Below are 18,332 nucleotides of genomic sequence, written 5' to 3'. Positions count from 1 at the left end.
CAGGAATTCTCAAGTTCTGCGAGGATAGCCAGACCATATCCCCGATTTCCAAGTCCAAATTTCCCCTTCTATGTTGGTCCGCCTGGGATTTAAAATCCTCCTGGGCCTTTGTCATAAAGATCTGCAAAGTCTTGAAATTCTGTGATATTGATTTAATAAGTTCATCAGCAGCTGGTACAGTAGTCTCAGGAATAAGGTCAGGTAACAGGGTTGGGTGATAACCATAGTTTGCGAAGAATGGTGATTGTTGCGTAGTGGAATGAATTGAATTATTATAAGCGAATTCGGCAAATGGTAGTAACTGAAGCCAATTATCTTGTAGGACGTTTAGGAAGCATCTAAGGTATTGTTCCAGGGTCTGATTTGTTCGTTCAGTCTGTCCGTTTGATTGTGGATGATAAGCTGAAGAAAAACATAACTGAATATCAAGAAGCTTACATAAGGCTTTCCAAAATTTTGAGGTAAACTGTACCCCCCTGTCGGAGACTATATCACTGGGCACACCATGCAACCTGATGATTTCCTTGATAAAGGCAGATGCAGTCGTTTGGGCCGAAGGAGTACCTTTCATCGGAACAAAGTGAGCCATCTTGGAAAGTCTATCCACAATTACGAAAATTGTATTATATCCTTCAGACGGAGGAAGATCCACTATGAAGTCCATAGAAATGGAATGCCAGGGTCGAGGAGGAACTGGAAGTGGATTTAACAATCCCCATGGTTTACTGTTACTACTTTTACATCTGTTACACGTAGGACAGGAGTCAACATACTTCTTGCAGTCCACCTTCACAGTTGGCCACCAAAAATATCGTTGTAGCAGATCTAATGTCTTGAAGTATCCAAAATGTCCAGCTAGAGGATGATCATGAGCCAAACAAAAGGCCTGAATCCGCAGTGTTTCAGAGACAAAGATCTTGTTTCCAAAAAACCACAACCCGTCCTTAAGCACTAATTTGGAGCGGAATTCCTCTGGGGGAGGTTCCCTTGTTTGTTGAATTTGTTGAGTTAGATCTGTCTGTAGAAGCAGAAAATGTTGAGTCGACAAGATTGTATCAGGAACAATGGGCTGAGATTCTTCTGAATACATGCGGGAGAGTGCATCTGGTTTTGTGTTTTTCGAACCTGGACGGTAAGTAATATGAAATGAAAAATGTGAAAAAAATAAAGCCCACCTTGCTTGGCGTGGATTAAGTCTCTTTGCTGTTTTCAAATACTCAAGGTTTCTATGGTCTGTAAAAATGAGAACTGGGTGAAGTGCTCCCTCCAGCAGGTATCTCCACTCCTCTAATGCTTCTTTAATTGCAAGTAGTTCACGATCTCCCACATCATAATTCCTCTGTGCATCTGATAATTTCTTGGAAAAAAAAGCTAATGGATACAGAACAGACTTGGGTCCCTGTCTTTGCGAAAGAATAGCTCCCACAGCGGAATCAGAAGCGTCCACCTCCAAGGTGTATGGAAGAGCAGGATCAGGATGCTTAAGGACAGGAGCAGAAGTAAACAATTTCTTCAACTTATCAAAAGCCGTCTGTGCTTCAGAACTCCATTTAAAAGGAACATGTTGTCGTGTTAACTGAGTAATAGGAAGAATTATTGCAGAAACCCCCTTAATGAATCTCCGATAAAAGTTTGCGAATCCTACAAACCTCTGTACTGCTTTCTTATTTACTGGCGGAGGCCAATCCTGAATGGCCTGTACTTTTTGTGGATCCATGGTCAGACCTTCTGTAGAGATTATGAGACCTAAAAACTGGACTGATGATTTGTGAAACTCACATTTTTCGACCTTGACATACAAATTATTTTCCCTGAGTCGAAGTAACACCTTCCGTACGTGCTGTTGATGTTCCTCCAAGGACGATGAGAAGATTAAGATGTCATCCAAATAAACAATAAGAAAATGGTCAATAAATTCTTTAAGGACATCGTTGATAAAGTGTTGAAATGTTGCTGGGACGTTGCACAATCCAAAAGGCATCACTAAATATTCAAAGTGCCCGTACCGTGATCTGAATGCTGTTTTCCACTCATCCTCTTTTCGTATTCGTACCAGATTATATGCTCCACGCAGATCGAGTTTAGAAAAAACGTTTGCCTCTCGGAATTTTTGGAACAATTCCGTAACTAGGGGTAGAGGATATCGATTTTTGATTGTAACTTTGTTAAACTCTCGATAGTCAATACAGGGCCGTAATGTCTTGTCTTTTTTCTCCACAAAGAAAATACCTGCTCCCGCAGGTGATACTGATGGGCGAATTAACCCTTTTTCCAGATTTTCATCAATATATTGTTTAAGGGCTGCCTGTTCAGGTTCAGAAAGGGAGAACATCCTTCCAAACGGAATCCGGGATCCTGGTAACAGATCAATTGGACAGTCGTATGGGCGATGTGGAGGCAATTGGTCGGCTTTTTTCTTGTCGAAGACATCAGAGAAATCTTGATAACAAGCAGGAACGAGACTGTCTGGAGGCAGAGATGAGCAAAGTAAAGACCCTTCAGTAATTTGACCACTGTTATCTTTACAGTGGTTATTGCAGTAGGTTGATGGAAATGACATTTGCCCGGTGGACCAGTTGATATCAGGGTTATGTGCTTTTAACCAGGGGAGTCCTTAAATGATAGGGTACATGGGAGAAGTAATTAGGTCAAATCGTAACAACTCTTGGTGATGATCTGACACACAAGTCATAACAGGGATAGATTCACTGAGAACTGGACCAGAACAGATAGAAGATCCATCGGCTAATCGGACATGAAGAGGTTCCTGACGAGGCTGGATGGGAATTTGATGGATGGCAGCGAAGTTAGAATCTAAGAAGCAGCTGCAAGCTCCTGAATCAATAATGGCAAAGGCTCTAAGAAGTCTTCCGGGTAACTGAAATGAGATGGGTACAACAAAGTGGTTAGTGGATGCAACAGCCGATTTCTGGGCGAACTTCTGATAATTAATATTCTTACCTGTGGGTCTCACAGGACAGGTCCTTAGGAAATGCCCCGCTCCCCCACAGTAAAGGCACAAGTTTTCCCTTCTCCTCCTCATCCTTTCCTCTGCAGTCAGACTTGGACGCATGACACCTAATTGCATAGGTTCGGCTTGATCAGGTGGAGGGCTGACAACTGGAGAAGGATTAAAGAAGGCTCCCGAAGACCAGGGCTGACGTCCTGCCCCAGTCCTTTCTGCCTGTCTTTCTCTGAACCTTCGATCAATTTGTATGGTAAGTAGAATCAAGGCCTCCAATGTCTTAGGAACACCTACCCGAGCTAGCTCATCCTTTAGAGATTCTGTAAGTCCGATCCGGAATTGAGACTTCAGCGCGGCCTCGTTCCAGTCGAGATCCGCGGCTTATCGCCGAAATTCTGAGGTGTATTCCTCAACAGGTCTTCGCCCTTGCTTGAGATTGCGGAGCATGGTTTCGGCTGTGACAGCTCGTTGAGGATCATCATATAATGTAGCCATTAATTCAAGAAAAGTAGTAGAAGAAGCCAAGGCTGCATGTTTTTGTTCTAAGAGTTGGTGTGCCCAGGACTGGGGTTCTCCTTGTAATAGGGAGATAATAAATCCCACCTTGGTTCCTTCATCGGCAAATGTGCGGGGTTGAAGAGCAAAGTACAAAGTACAGGAATGACAGAAGGCTCGAAACCTAGAGCGTTCTCCTGAGAACTGATCAGGAAGTGGAACACGAGGTTCTGGTGGAGGATGAACGGGTGCTGGAAGAACTGGAGGTTCGATGGGAGCAGGTGGAGGAGCTGGAGCTTCCATTGGAGCGGGAGCTGCAGGAGCGGCAGGAGCTGTGGTTAGCGTGTTCATTCTCCCTTCTAGAGCAAGGTAGCTGGACTGGAGTTCCCTTATTGCCTCGGTCAATGTAGTTACTTGCTTGCATAACGTAGACAAAACTTCAGCTGCCTCTGCGGCCTGCATTTTTTGGCTGTAGTATTCTGTCACAAGAATGACTACGTACCTGGGATAGGTGCGGCCGATTTGTAGAGGACAGCCTCCCCTGCGACTTACCACCCCCAGGCCCTGGAAGTGAAACAGGGACCAGTGGGAGACAAGGGGCAGGAGCGCTAGTGAGACAGCCGGTGTAACGTCGAGAAGCGTGACCAAACTGACTCTCAGGCACTCCCGCGGGGGTTGTGCAATGACCTTGCGGCAGGAGTGGTATATGCTGCAGGTCGTAACCCCAGAGGATGGTTGCTCAGTTGCAGGCTTCTTGGTCTGAGATACACAGACTGAGTCCCTTAGTGAGGTAGATCCGGAAGCAGGCAGGAATCCAGTGTGGGAACAAGTAGTTAGCCGGGCAGGGGTCGGTATTAAAGCGGATAGTCGGACAGGCAATGGTTCAGCAACGGAGCGGATAGTCAGCCAGGCAGAAGTCGGTATCAAAGCGGATAGTCGGACAGGCAAGGATTCAGCAACGGAGCGGATAGTCAGCCAGGCAGAAGTCGGTATCAAAGCGGATAGTCGGACAGGCAAGGGTTCAGCAACGGAGCGGGTAGTCAGCCAGGCCAGGTTCAGCATTCCAGGAGCAGGAGCAGATTCAGAGATCAAGCACAGGAGACACAACGAACGAACAAGCTGCAATACTACAGCACTGATCGTTGGTCTCTCCAGGTTTAAATAGGCCTTTGGACGGAAGTGACGTACGCGGCATGTGACGCACGCGTACATCAGCACGCATCACGCCGTGCACGCGTACGTTAATACGCATGATGCCACGCATGCGCACGTCAATACACATCACGCCACGCACGCGCACATCAACCAAAACACATGTACACGCGGACGCCCCGTACGGGCGCCCGCACGTCAGCACCTACATGGACGCGTCTCCACGCCTATGCCATGCTAACGCACATAGCGCCCGCGGGCACGGACAGCAAGACCCCCAGGAGCCCGGCCGCCCGCACCAGGACACCCGCTGACACCAGTCTGTAGCCGCCGCCTTCCCTGGACACGTGAGTGACCGTGACAATTCTCCTGTGGATAAAACAAACACGCTTTATTTGCCAAGTTGTCCCGATTATTAAACAGTTTAAATGATGTCCCTATCACAATGTATGGCGACAGTATATTATTTTGAAATATAAGTGTTGTTTTTCTGTTGTGTTTTTTTTTTATTCTGGCCATAATTACAAGCCCCTATGTAATAAATTAAAATTAATTTCCCCCCATAAAATATAAATTAACAAAGCTGAGTCCCTAAGGCAACTATTTATTTATTTTTTTTAGCTGATTTTTTTTTTTTACAAGTGTTTTTTTTTTGGGGGGGGGGGGGGGGGGGGGAGGGGGGAGGGAGGGTTGGAATTGTAATTTTATTAAGATCTGTATGTACTTGAAAATGAATGTATTTTGTAGGTGTAATGTACTTTTCGAACACTCATAGGAAATGTTCACTTTTTTTTTCTTCTTCACTTTATTTAATTGTTACATTTCCTGTTATTGTGAATGGACGTAGCCGCTGTTCGCGGTCACGTCCTTCCACTCCAGGCACTGCGATTGGGTAGAGGACCGTTCAGTCCTCTTCCCCAATCACCCAGCATGGAAGCCCGACGGGAAAAGCGGCGGTAGCGGCGCACACACGGCGGTAGCATCGGCGGGAACGCGGGACGTATTAAAACGTCATGTTGCTGTTAATAGCGGTAAGCATGACGTTTTAATACGTTAGGATGTCAGTAAATGGTTAATGGTAGGGTTCTCAAGCTTCGCACAGTTGGTCACTGGGTGACTGGGATTAATCAGAAAAGTGGGTAGAGCCTACAAAAGCCAATCAAAATTCACCTATTGATTTTCAGGGGAATATTTAATTGCTGACATCCTTGTACTGTTCATGGCCCAAGCCTCAAACCTGGTACAGTTGGTCATTGGGTGACTGGGGTTCAAATTCAGAAAAGGGTGTGGAGCAACAGCCAATGAGATTTGTTTCAATTTAATGCAAATTATAACAGGTGGTGTTTCCCTGACGTTGTTAGCACATGCGCTGCCTGCGCAGGGCCGGATTACCGACCAGGCAAATGAAGCATTAGCTTGGGGCCCTAGTAAGAGTCTAAGGGCCCCATCAGCCAACCGAGAAGCCAACATCTTACATTCTATCAGCCGCTCCCTGGCTGGAGCCCCTCCATGCCTCAACTCCTCTCAGCACTCTGCTGACTCTGCAGCAGCATTATCCAGCCCAGACGAACGAGCAAGCAAGCAGCGGCCATTGATATGGTGATGGTGCCGCGTGCCAGCTCTGCTCACTCCAGCCCAGCCTGTGCAGTCAGACGTAGACTGATGTCGGCAGCGTCATGCTGCTGACATCATCAGTCTAGTGCCTTCCCTGCCCCAATCCTTCCCCTGTGTCTCCGCTCCTCCCCAATCCTTCCCCTGTGTCTCCACTCCCCTCCCCCCTGCGTACATGTAGTGCAGTGTAGGCATTGTCTTACCTAAGCCGCCATGCCTGCAGGGATCGACGACCTCTCTACTTCCATACCTTACCCCCTAATGATTGGCTTGTGTTGATCGCATAATGATGACACATCAGCATAAGTTGGTCACCAGGGAGAGAAGTGCGGAAGTTGATAGATTGGTGTTCCTGGCTGGTTGGTCAGGGTTTGATTAGATAAGACACTGCCTACACTGTATTACATGTAAGCGGGAGTACTGAAGACACAGGGCAAGAAGTGTGTGTGTGTGTGGGGGGGGGGGGGGGGGCTACCAGAGACACAGAGGAGGGAGAGGATGGGAGTGGAGACACAGGGGACAGAAGGGGGACACCTTGGGACACATAAGGGACAGAAGGGAGGACAGGAGGGGACACCTGGGGACAGGAGGGGACAGAAAGGGGGACAGCAGGGGACACCTGAGGACAGAAGGGATGACACCTGGGGACAGGAGTGGACACCTGGGGACAGAAGGGGACACCTGGGGATACACAGGGGATAGAAGGGAACACCTGGGGACAAAAGGGAGGACAGAAGATATGTGAGGGAGCAGCCTGGAGTTGTACTTTGTACTGGTTGAACTCGATGGACGTATGTCTTTTTTCAACCAAAATAACTATGTAACTATGTAAGAAGGGAACACGAGAGGATACCAATTGGGGGACAACATTATAAGACATTCCTGAAATATGGACCCACCAGGTTTAGTATATACAGGATCTTCTCAAAAAATTAACATATTGTCAAAGTCAACCTTCAAATAATTATGTTCAGTTATGTACTCAATACTTGGTCGGGAATCCTTTTGCAGAAATGACTGCTTCAATGTGGGTGTGGCATGGAGGCAATCAGCCTGTGGCACTGCTCAGGTGTTATGGAGGCCCAGGATGCTTCGATAGCGATCTTAAGCTCATCCAGAGTGTTGGGTCTTGCATGTCTCAACTTTCTCTTCACAATATCCCACAGATTCTCTATGGGGTTCAGGTCAGGAGAGTTGGCAGGCCAATTGAGCATAGTAATACCATGGTCAGTAAACCAATGACCAGTGGTTTTGGCACTGTGAGCAGGTGCCAGGTCGTGCTGAAAAATGAAATCTTCATCTCCATAAAGCTTTACAGCAGATGGAAGCATGACGTTCTCCAAAATCTCCTGATAGCTAGTTGCATTGGCCCTGCCCTTGATAAAACACAGTGGACTAACACTAGCAGCTGACATGGCACCCAAGACCATCACTGACTGTGGGTACTTGACACTGGACTTCAGGCATTTTGGCATTTCCCTCTCCCCAGTCTTCCTCCAGACTCTGGCACCTTGATTTCCGAATGACATGTAAAAGTTGCTTTCATCCGATAAAAGTACTTTGGACCACTGAGCAACAGTCCAGTGCTGCTTCTCTGTAGCCCAGGTGAGGCACTTCTGCGCTGTTTCTGGTTCAAAAGTGGGTTCATGCTTCCATCTGCTGAAAAGCTTAATGGAGATGAAGATTTAATTTTTCAGCACGACCTGGCACCTGCTCACAGTGCCAAAACCACTGGTAAATGGTTTACTGACCATGGTATTACTGTGCTCAATTGGCCTGCCAACTCTCCTGACCTGAACCCCATAGAGAATCTGTGGGATATTGTGAAGAGAAAGTTGAGACACGCAAGACCCAACATTCTGGATGAGCTTAAGGCCGCTATCGAAGCATCCTGGGCCTCCATAACACCTGAGCAGTGCCACAGGCTGATTGCCTCCATGCCACGCCGCATTGAAGCAGTCATTTCTGCAAAAGGATTCCCGACCAAGTATTGAGTGCATAACTGAACATAATTATTTGAAGGTTGACTTTTTTTTTGTTTTAAAAACACTTTACTTTTATTGGTCGGATGAAATATGCTAATTTTTTGAGATAGGAAATTTGGGTTTTCATGAGCTGTATGCCAAAATCATCAATATTAAAACAATAAAAGGCTTGAACTACTTCAGTTGTGTGTATTTGAATCTAAAATATATGAAAGTCTAATGTTTATCAGTACATTACAGAAAATAATGAACTTTATCACAATATGCTAATTTTTTTTAGAAGATCCTTTTTCCCCTAGTTTTTGCCCTCTAAACTTAGATGTGTCTTATATTTCGGAGCATCTTATATGGCGGAAAATACGGTATTCAATATTTTGATAAAATATACAATAGTTCACAAATTAAATTAAGCTCAGGGTTTCATAAATGTAATTTTAAGCAGGCAGATCAATTGTGTGGTAAACTTAACACTGTGTGTTGATCTGAATTGATATTATTCTATAAATGTGCATCAGCAGCAATGTAATCAAGTAGCACAGGACAGTTTCCCCCCTGACTCATTGTAATGTACAGCAGTCATGTTGTTAATAATAACTTGTTGCCAGAAATAGTCCTACCATGAACCAAAGCCAAGATGCTATCTGTGCACGCTGTATCATGTTTAGGATACAAGATTATTTATTCACTCTTGCTTAGATATAATATAATTAAATCTATTTTTATTTGGGATAGTAGTAATAACATGGCAGCAGCTGTGGCAGAAAAAGAAATCTGAAGCACTATAATAAGTAATATGTAAATATGGGCTGTTCAATGCTAAAAACAAGAGAGCTGCCAGTGCCAGATGTAAAGTGTGGTTTATTGGCGGAAATATGTATGATACTGCATACAAGCAGATATTCAGTACAGTATGCAATGTGCCTGTAGGGAATGACCCTTTACAATAAATACACAGAAACCTGGGAAATCTAAACAAAAATAAATAAAAAGTACAGAAGCAGAAGTTACCTGCAGTGAAAGCTGCATCTATAAATTACATCTTTCCTTTGGTATATAAGACTTTAGCCCTCTAGTGGACTTCACAGGTATATGCATCTAAAAAATGTAGAAATACACCAGTGGTCCACCTATATTTTTTTTGTTATTTGGTATGAAGTGCTCAGTGTTCTAGGGAAATGCTGACTGTACATGACTGCTAATATTACAATTTATTACTTCCACTCAGCCTATCTGGGGGTTTTTACAGTAGTGAAAAGTAATATATATTAGATTAGAAAAATAAATCCACTGTCATCTGGATAGCTGGTAAAGCTGTTCCCTTTGATGTGGGATTTGAGCCCTTTGACAACAGTTGGCATCCCGGCTCAAACCAGCATGTAAAACAGTAAGGAGTCTTTGAACAAGGCTCCCTAATGATTCTGGTCGCCTGTGGAGCATGCCTTAAAGAGCAATTGTTGCGAAAATTGTAAAATTTAAAACACATACAGATAAGAAGTACATTTCTTCCTGAGTAAAATGAGCCATAAATCACTTCTCTCCTATGTTGCTGGCATTTACAGTAAGTAGTAGAAATCTGGCATTACTGACAGGTTTTGGGCTAGTCCATCTCTCCATAGGGGATGCTCAGCATGGCCTTTATTCTTTATAAAGACACTCCCAGAAAAAGATTTATACAAAGATGCTGACCAGCCTCCCAGCTCACTGTACACTTTTTTGGCAGTTGGATGGAGCAACTGCCATTCACTAAGTGCATTTTCAGAATAAAGAAATCCCGGTGAACCCCCCATGAGGAGATGGGCTAGTCCAAAACCTGTCGATTCTGTCAGATTTCTACTACCTAAGTAAGTGACAACAACATAGGAGAAAAGTAATTTATGGCTCATTTTACTCTGAGAGAAACAGACTTATTAATTGTACATGTTTAAATATATTTAAAATTTTAAGATTTTCACGAAAAAGGTCGTTTAAATGGCTGCAGCTTTGGCACTTTGAGTCCGCCAGGAGAAAAGCATGATATAAAAGTTCTCTGTCTTGTCTTTTCTGTGTTTTCTATCTCCATATTAACTGTAGCATGACCACTGCTGGTCGCAAATGTCTCCCCATGTTTCTAAGCAGTAAGTTTGGAATCAAGACTACAGGGTTTGCTAAAGTTAATTTAACCACGTCAGCCTTCAGTGTTGTCTCAACGTATGTTTCCGAGCCACTTTCACCTCCCATTCATTCGCCAATAACCTTATCACTGCTTATAACAACAAAATGATCTATATCTTGTTTTTTCCGTCATCAATTAGGCTTTTTTCGGTAGTACATTATACTAAGAATTATTTTATTCTAAATTAATTTTAACAGGGAGTCGACAACGCCCCTGGGGGTGTTCATAGTGGCATCTGGGAGTCCCTTTTAAGAAGGGGACCATCAGTTACCTGCCCTCCTCCGAGGAGAAATGGATATAGGGGTATAAAGTACCCCTTACTCATTTCCACAAAGGGTTAAATGAAATAAAAACACAATGAAAAAAGTCCTTTATCATCTTTAATTAACCATAAATATTTACTTGTACCTTTTAAGAAAATGTTCCCATGCCAATATCCTCTAATCTTGCGACCTTCCTTCCTTGATTGAAGATCTGTGTACCCAAAGCCACACACACCGCTCCCTGCTCAGCTCTAGCTATACTAAGTATAGCTAGAGAATTTTTCTTTAATTTTGGCTCTTAGGCTGTGCTATGGGTGCTCTAGGGTGACAGCGTGGGTGGGCGCTTTAAGTGTGGTATGCGGAGCGGAGAGCGGAGCTGCGCAGGAAGGAGACGGAGCTGCTCTAGCTATATTTATTGTTTGGCGTCGGGTGGGTGGAGATCTTCAATCAAGGTGAAGGTCGCAAGATTAGAGAATATCGGCGTGGGACATTTTCAAAGATATTGGCGTGGGAACATTTTCTTAAAGGTGCCCACTGTCCCCCTCCACAAATCCTGCAAATGTGTTGTTTCTAGCACATAATGGGGCTTTGCTATTAACCACTTAAAGGAATACTGTAGGGGGGTCAGGGGAAAATGAGCTGAACTTACCCGGGGCTTCTAATGGTCCCCCGCAGACATCCTGTGTTGGCGCAGCCACTCACCGATGCTCCGGCCCTGCCTCCAGTTCACTTCTGGAATTTCTGACTTTAAAGTCAGAAAACCACTGCACCTGCGTTGCCGTGTCCTCGATCCCGCTGATGTCACCAGGAGTGTACTGCGCAGACACAGACCATACTGGGCCTGCGCTGTGCGCTCTTGATGACATCAGCGGGATCGAGGACACAGCAACGAAGGCGCAGTGGTTTTCAGACTTTTAAGTCTGAAATTCCAGAAGTGAACCGGAGGTGGGGCCGGAGCATCGGTGAGTGCCTGCGCCAACACAGGATGTCTGCGGGGGACCGTTAGAAGTCCCGGGAAAGTTCAACTCATTTTCCCCTGACCCCCCTACAGTATCCCTTTAAGTTGGCGGCCTCTCGCCTGCCATTTAAGTCTATGGGAAAAATGTAAATGCGATTTTTTTTTTAATTGCGTTTATCACAAACAGCAAACACCCCTTCTTCGCTGCAAACTATCCTCCCTCAGAGCAGTTTGGACCAGCTCATTGTGAACCAAATCTCCTAGGAGTGCGTAAGAGGCTAAAAAGGTCGAAAAAGCCCTTTTAATAAGAACACTATGCAAAACAGAAATGTGCCTTCTTAAAACAAAAGGTATTTGCGATTATTCAGGTTGGACTGAGCATATGAGGTCTCCCACAATGCCTCACTGCTGAATATGCCATGCCATGTACTGATGAGTACCAACCTGTCTTAAACAGTCTGTATGCATGTTGGATTATTGTGGCTCTGTACAATTAACAAGCTGGCACATCATTGCATTCCAGGGGTTTTGGATGTGTGTTTAGCTTTCAGGGACAACAAAGGGATGATTTGTAAATATTCCATGGTCCTCCTTTGCTTTCAGTGAACCTCGTTGCATTGTGGGAAATAATGGCTTTTTCCAGCTGCTAAGCAAGCAATATCTCCTTCTGTTCATAGAACTCTCAGTAACCAACATCCATACAGATCACCTGGCAGAATTAAAGATGTCACCACCAGTGATAAAGTTCAGAATGTAAATCAGGGAGAGGAGAGGAAATATTTTCAATGGGCAAACACTGACTAAATAATCTATTAATGAATATTGTAAAAATAAGCAATTTAGGTACCATATTTTCACTACAGTTCTGCAGATCTTAAAAAAAAAGGTAAAGGATTACGATAAAGTCACAATGCAAACTTAGTAGTCTGATACAGGCAGTCCCCTTCTTACAAACGACTCGAGTTACAACGTTTCAGATGTATATGTTTTATGTTTCACCATGTATAACACAGGACTTAACTTACAAAAAATTAAACTTACAATCTCCCAGAACAGAACCTATTTGTAAGTAGGGGACCGTCTGTACAGCATTCAGCTCTGGAAAGAAAATAAAACATTTGTTTCTATTGAAATGTTCTGTTCCCTTAAAAGTCTAAGGAAGCTCCCAAAGGGAAAGAGTGCAGAACAGAAACAACACAAAGGAATGAATCGCCATTTTAGTCAGACTATTAATTGTTGTGTGGGCCTGAAGAAAAGAACACAATGACCACTGCTTTGCACCAGGCTGCTTGTCTGGTGAATATTGCTCACTGCAAATGTTAGTAATGTGTGAGTATTTATTGTATTTCTATAAAGTCCTAATGAGCTCAAGAGGAGAGAATAAAACCTTTTGCTTTTTCACACTGTGCTCAGGACCTCTAGACTTCATTGGGTCAAGCCTAAAGAAAGGGTAATGGACCATGAGGTCCTGCTTAATAGACCCGGCATGAACACTTTAGCAAGAATGTCACACAATGCAACGTTTAGGGAACCAAGGAAGGGAGCTTTTGTTAGTGCTAAATAGTTTACAATGATACACTCTAGCTGTGCTATATCAATGTCACCATGGCTAAACTTAGGAAATGTTATAAGAAGTAATACTTTTGTCATTTTTCGCGTGATTGGCTTGTGTGTGGCAACGATCATTTTGCTTACACCTATCCATCCATGCTCCCACCTTTACTTATCAGAATCAGTTATTTTACAGTTTACAACCCAACTCTGGGCAAGAAAGTAATACATACCCCAAACCTCCACCCACACCACAGCCACACGGAGTAGGCAGCTGTCCCTGATGTTCAGGACACAGCACCCCAGTGGCTCTGCATCTTGGTGGTGGACAAAAAAAGTAAGGGACACTGATAGATGCTCGTGTGCATGCATTTGAACCCTTCAGCTCTTGGCTTGAAATGGTTAAGACAAAAAACAGCAATCACGATCATCCTCATCACAAAGGCAATAATGTCTAGAGCCATCTTTTGCTGTAATTTCAGGTGCATGTCTCTCATGGTATGTCTCTGCTTAATTTGCCTTCTTAAAACAGAGGTATTTACAATAATTCAGCTTTAAAGGAAACATCTGAGTAAAAAAAAAAACCCAAGTTCTACTTACCCAGGGCTTCCTCCAGCCCATAGCAGCCGTCTGCAGCTGTGCAAGTGCACAGCTGCGCCGCTAGCGGTTGTGCCACTTGCGGTCGTGCTCCAGTGTTCAGGAGCCTTTTGCGCAGGAGCAGTAGTTCTGCACCTGCGCAGAAGTCTCCGGGCCACATTAGCGCGATAGCAAGCGGCACGGGACACCAGAGCTGCGGTGAGGGACATATCCGCAAGCCCCAGTAAGTAGATCTTTTTTATTTTTTTCCTCAGACCTGTCCTTTAAGTGAGCAACTGTAGTTTCTTACAATGCATCACTACTGAACATACAAATGATCTCTTTATGCCCTTGAAACCAGGCTTACATCCAGAATTTAGCAATTACGTTAGATGGGTTGCATTGGTGTAAAGCAATCATCAATTCATGTGACAGGTTCTCAGTTGTATTGTAGTCTGAGCTTTGATTAGGCTATCCCAAGACATTTCAACATGTTTAAAGATAATCTGTACTCTAATATTCTTACAATAAAAAGCATACCATTCTATTCATTATTTTCTCCTGTGCCCCTCTGTGCAGTTTCTGCCACTCTCTGCTGCAATCCTGGCTTGTAATTAACAGTTTTAGGCAGTGTTTACAAACAAACTAACCAGCTTCTAATAGGCTCAGCTAAGCATAGTGTGTGAGTCATTCAGAGTGTGCAGGGGGCCTGCAGAGGGTGTGTATCGCTTCTACCAATCACAAGCAGCCCTGCACATTCCACACAATCAAGCCTTAGCCCGACAAACAGGACAGAGGAAAGATACATTGATTTATTACAGAGACAGTGCAGTTAGGAAAGACTGCAGTAAGCCAGAGCAGATTAGAACAGGCATAGGAACTTATAGGATAGAAGAACTAAGGCTGAAAAATTTGTTACAGAGTCTCTTTAAAGCCAGTGGCGTAGCAATAAGGGATGCAGAGGTTTGCGGTCACACCGGGTCACAACTGTCTCACACTGGAGCTGTCTTTGGTAGATTTTGGGGCTCCATATCATTAGAGTGCTTGGAGCCCCATGTTAAACTCGCACTGGGGCCCTCAGCTCCTTAGTTACGCCACTGTTTAAAGCACACCTGAAGAGGGAGGGGTATGAAGGCAGATATATGTATTTGCTTTGAAGCAATGCAATGCAAGTTCTATGGTCTTGCTGACCCTCTGCCCTTTAATACTTTCAGCCATAGACACTGAACAAGAATGGATTATCCGCATGCTAGTTTCAGGTGTCTAATTTAGATACTGCTGATTCCAGAAAGATCAGCAGGACTGCCAGGCAACTAGTATGGTTTCAAAGGAAAGACTCCTTACTGTTTTATGTACTGACTTGAGCCGGGATTTGAACCCTGGTCACTCAAATCCTTACCAGTGTGCTGTCCAGCAGACCCATCTAAACTCAGAATGATACCGTACTTTTTCCTTTCAAAGAATGTTATTGTACAACAAACATATTGCATAATATCATTAACATAAAGAGGAGGGAATCAAGCACTATTAGTAGCCGCTTAACGCGGCAAATATACACATAAGTTCCAAATGGATGTTTGCAGCAACAAAGCAACAGGTACCAACATCCCTCATGGTCCAATCATAAAACAGAAGAAACATTCTTACAAGGATCCATCTCGCAGATATAATGGATCAGTTGATTAGGACTACGTGTACATGACAAGGGGGGGAGGGAGGAAAAGGTAGGGATGGAGGGGGAAGGGGAGGAGGGAGGAAGAAGAAAAGGAAGGGGGAAGAAACTCAGAGAAAGTAAAAAGAAAGAACGAAAAGAAGAGGAAGGAAGAAAGGTGGATGAAGAAAGTTTCTTGGCTGATCAGTCATCAGTAGGTGGCGAGAGAGGTAGCTGGTAATAGGCACCCAGAGGTGGGGGACGCGTGGTGGTGGTCAGCTTTTAGACTTCAGTATGGTACTGAGGAAGCCAATGTGAATAATTGAGGAAGTAGGGCTTCCACACCTTCTCGAATTTAGGAAGGGTATCATCAAGAATAGCCTTCATTCTGTCACAGCAAAGGGCATGACTTAGGTTGGACTTAAATATATCAAATGTTAATGTGGAGGATCTCCTTGAGCATGCTATTACTCTTTTGGCTTCTGAAAAGATATGCTGGAGCAATCTATATTGGGAGAAAGTTATTTCCTGGGGTTTTGTTTCATACCTAATAGGGCAATTTGTGGTAATTTAGGTACTTGCATTTTGAAGATGGTATATATCACCTGATAGATTCTGATCCAGAACTTGCGCGCTCTAGGACATGACCATCATGTATGCAAAAAAGTTCCCGGCTGGCCACAATTCCTAAAGCAGAATCTAGTAGCGTTAGGGTGAAACTTAACTAGGCGATCAGGCGTTAGATGCCATCTAAGCAAAACCTTATACTGTGTTTCTACCAAGGAGGCACTGATAGAACAGCAGGGGATAAGCTTCCAGGCACAATTCACATCCTTGGGTTCAATATTAATGTTCAGTTCACATTCCCATTTTAGGATATATTGTGGTTTAGGTAGATGTGTGTGTGGGGGAAGGGGGGGGGGGAGGATGCATTTATTCACCAGAGAGATAAGTCCCGGAGAGTTAGGGTTTGAGGTGCAGATATGCTGAAAGCAGGACCTAGTTAGCAAAGATGATTGGCGATTGATAATTTTATTAATAAAATGGGAGTTTTGTAGGTAATGAAAACATTCATTATCTAGGATTTGTCTATGTTCTTTTGGCGAAGAAAACATTTTAATTGAGCTATCTGTCACCTGGCTAAAAATCGTAGATTATTTTGTCTCCACCAGTGAAAAGCAGATGGATTGTGTAGGCCAGTTAGGAAGTAGGGGTGGCCCAAAACAGAGAGAAGTGACAAGTGGGGCAATATGAGTTTTCCCTTTGTTTTAATCTGATTCCATACTGTTAAAGAGTGAGAGATTATGGGGTCTTTAATTTTATTCTTTTTCTGTCCTGTTAGCCAGAGAAGATTTCTGAAGGCGACAGAGTGATATAGTGACCCTTCTATAGAACATAGGAGTTGGTTTGATAAATTCTCAGGTATTTTAGTTTTAGGGGCTCCCATTTAAACTCAAAGGATGACTGCAATTTCATAACGTCTGAAACAGGAAGAGAAATATTAAGAGCTTTAGACTTGGTACTATTGATTTTCAGTTCAGATATATCTTCAAAATTTAATAATATATCCCCTAAGTTAGGAAGGGATGTGAGTAGGTTGGTGATAGCTAAGATGACGTCATCTGCATATAAGCAGAGTTTGTGTTGAACTTGATAGCACGCCAGTGGAATCCCCCCCAACCCCATCATGGCGATTAATCATTATCGCCAGGGGTTCCATTACTAGAGCAAATAACAAAGAGGAGAGGGGACACCCCTGGCGGGTTCCTCTTTGAATAGGAAATGTAGGGGAACTATAACCACTATATTGAACGCAGATCTATACTTTTGTACAACTTTATGATTTGTCTGGAATGCTCCTGGGTCTTCACATTGCTTGCTTAGGGGTATTACGGAGTCAGGAGCCTTTACATACAGGCCTGTTTTCTGTGGCATCCTGTGACAGATCATGTGACACTTTAATAGCTCTCAGTTATACTGTAATCAACAAATCGTGCAGATTCTGAAATTAACTGGTTGAACCATTAGGGATTCAATACCAAAGGGAATGAAAATACATGCACCCAGAGCTAATTTTATTTTCAGTCCAGTTGCACTACTTATTATTATTATGGGTTTATAAAGTGCCAACATATTCCATGGCAAGAAACAAACATGGTACATAATAAAGACCATGGTACACACAAAATCTAAACACTGGTACATAATACAGAATTGGGAGACATAGTAATAACAGAGATAAATGTAACAAAATTAATAGCAAATTCCAAGACACAAAAGAGTGAGGAAGCCTAGGAGAAAGGGAAAAGGGGAGGAAAGTCATTTATAGTGCATTTTACTCTGGGAGAAATGTATTTTTTATGTACAGTAAGTGCATCTAAAATGTAAAGGTTTTTCCTGATAGTGGTGCATTGAGATTTCCTTTATGTGAATGTCGATTAGACTAGGAAGACATGATTAACGTAAATGGAAAACAGGAAATCATGTTCGGGCTAGACTGTAGCAATGGCAAAATAATACCAGAAACAGCTGAATAATACTAGTTTACAAGAAAGTAAGACAGTTTACAATTAAAAGTGACTGAAGATACTTTTTTGGACTTGCCACCAAGAATTTTAAACATGTTTATCCAGAATCTCTGCCTGCATTCTGTTGATTAAGAATGCCTGCGTGCCATATATAAATGACACATTAGCCTGCAGTTCATCACAGACAAATTCTCAAATTTGTCCGACATTGCACTTCCATGCAGAAGTGGCACTTTTATAAATGATGAGAACCTGAAATTAGATTACAAGTAACCTTTGGCTCCTGCACAGTGAGACAATTGACAATGTTGTTAAGGGCAATTTCCATGCACAGCATGTGGGTCCTGTTTCAGCATCCAGAGACATGGTTTTATACTGCTCACAACTGTGTTTGCATTTTAAGCAGCCTGGGTAAGAAGCCCTTTATAAATCACAGCGCAATGAA

The 18,332-nt window shown here is 43.5% G+C and overlaps 1 protein-coding gene across 1 annotated transcript in view; it reads left to right on the top strand.

Annotated features, from left to right (window-relative positions):
• The first annotated feature begins 13,419 nt into the window (after positions 1-13,419).
• The window catches only part of DBX2 (developing brain homeobox 2), a 30,556-nt gene continuing 25,643 nt past the window's right edge, over positions 13,420-18,332 (top strand). The window contains exon 1 of the mRNA XM_068273645.1: positions 13,420-13,469. The gene's annotated coding sequence lies outside the window, so the exon portion shown is untranslated. The remainder of the gene's footprint in view (positions 13,470-18,332) is intronic.

Source organism: Hyperolius riggenbachi, chromosome 3 (assembly GCF_040937935.1).
Source record: "Hyperolius riggenbachi isolate aHypRig1 chromosome 3, aHypRig1.pri, whole genome shotgun sequence".
Lineage (NCBI taxonomy): Eukaryota > Metazoa > Chordata > Amphibia > Anura > Hyperoliidae > Hyperolius > Hyperolius riggenbachi.
The sequence above is the reverse complement of the archived record's forward strand: the minus strand, read 5'-3'. Positions and strand labels throughout refer to the sequence as shown.